Genomic DNA, 2,349 nt, shown 5'->3' with positions numbered 1-2,349 from the left:
TACAACAAGGCACCAACCCAAATATTGGGTCCGTGGAGATACCAATCTCCACAAATGCAACCCACAACCGATTCATGTGTACATCTACCCTTTAACCCAAATATAAGTAAAAACTGAATGATACTGAAAGTATTCATTTATGATCATATGACCTGGCTAACTGCCGCACACAATCACCTCCAGAGTTTAGGGGATTGAAACTCAAGGTCAATGTTTGTCATTACCCCTTACTCTTAGGTCGTGTAAATATGTATATCGGCCTGTCTGGTCCATCAGTCTGTATCCTGGTCTACCTAGCCCATACCAAATTATATTTTTGCCTACCTGGCTCATATTAAACTGTATCTTGGCCTACCTGGCTCATTAACAGCACCCGGCCTACCTGGCCTATCAACTGCCTAGCTCTTAACAAATTAATATCTTTATATGTCATAGTCAAATAATGGAGTCTCTTTCATTTTTTTAAGAAGATGGTTATGGCGAATACCAGGCCAAAGACATCTTTGTTGATCTGACGATACCGGAGTGTTTACGTAATCTCCTGTTGAGAAGGCCGTAACCGTTTTTGATAAAACTTGAGACTTCCATTGTTCCAGTAATATGATACGACTCACGAGATATATTACTTAACAAGAAAAGTGTAGAACTACACACTCACAACAAGCAGTTACCAAACAGGTAATTATTACCGTCATTACCGAATAATTGGTTAATCACATTATGATATCCAATTAAAAAAAAAAATAGGATCACACATCAAGCCAGACAAGAGTTTACGTGAATCTCTAAAGTGTGCCATAATTCATTTCAAGTGATTAACAAATATATAGAATAATCCACTCTTAAACCGGTTATTGAATGCCTTAGCCATTGCATTTAATATTCTTCTGTACTTGCATCCCAAAACAAAGTATGCATAAAAACACTTGCCTAGAGGATACTCGAGACCTCAATGCTAGTAGCGAGTGTGTTAAAACCAACAACTAGTACATTATGCATCTTAATTCCATAGTTCAAGGTATTTAAGTTCTCATACTTTCAAGAAATTCTCTTAATTTAAAACCAACAACTTGAAAGTAATTACCGGCTTAGTTTATTAGTAGATTTCATTACTAAGTGTGAATCATTAACACTTAGATTTATTATGAAAATCTTAGCCTAATAACTAAGGGGACAAGTAGACAAACAAGTGAAATCTCTAGTCCTTAATCCAATTATTTGATACTTTAACCAATGTGCATTCAAACACTTACGAATAAGTGAGCATGTAAAATAACCATTTCATTTACCACTTTGAAATCGGGTAAATAAATTATTGAAATAAAATCAATCACATGATTAGAATAATCTCAATCTCAATGCAGTCTCAAACAGCCCACACTGTTCTTAAATACCAATTCAATCAATAAAGCATAACTGACAATTAAGCTATGTCATCACACAGTTATGTAATAATTCTCATTCATAATTATGTCTATACCAAAGGACGCAAAGTAAACAACAGTGGTTTACTCACATCACACATTTGAACAGATATGTCAAGCACGCAAATATGTGAATTAAACGATAGTGGTTTACCCACCTAAACTTTGAGCAAAACACTAGTTCGCTCGTACAACACCACCACCCCATGAGATCGATCGTTAAACAAACTGTTCCTTGAGGGTCACTTAAATTGACCACTTTGCCCTTGCAAACATACACAGAACAAAGTATTAATAAAGAGTCCAAAACAGTTAAAATCGCAAAGGAATAATGATGTGGATGAGTCAAATAGACTCTAACCTTTTCCAATATTACCCGACCTACACTTCGGAAAACAAATTATGCGTTTCGGATAAAGGGTGTAAAATGTCGGCAACGCCCCTAGAATAAACTGAGTGTCTAGGGTTTCTATTTTTGAGAGTTATTCTAATCGAAAACTAATCCGAATACAAATGGATAAGTTTAGATTCCAAAGAACGACAATCAACTTGTTCGGGAATTGATGACACGAGGCTTAGTGCAAATGCTTGAAATGACCAAAATACCCTTCCACACCAAACTGAGGTTTAGAACTTCTTTTCAAGGTTGACTACAACAACAACAACAATACCCACAAACTGGAAATCAAACTCAACAAGATTTAGAGTTGGGCATTTAGGAACATGGTTCACCTAGACTGACAGAGCCGTCGCACAAGGCGGAGCAGCTACTGTCCAAGATGGTTTGACAAAGAAACGACAACAACTTGCTCAACTAACAGAATGATATATCCTTGCTAGTTCAAACAGATTAACATAGAGACACATAAAGATCAAATCGCCACCACAAGGGGTTGTGCTAGCGGTGGCAGAGGGTTCCTGAAAA

This window comes from Dryas octopetala, chromosome 6, assembly GCF_963921425.1.
Source record: "Dryas octopetala chromosome 6, drDryOcto1.1, whole genome shotgun sequence".
Classification (NCBI taxonomy): domain Eukaryota; kingdom Viridiplantae; phylum Streptophyta; class Magnoliopsida; order Rosales; family Rosaceae; genus Dryas; species Dryas octopetala.
Note: the sequence above shows the minus strand (reverse complement) of the source record.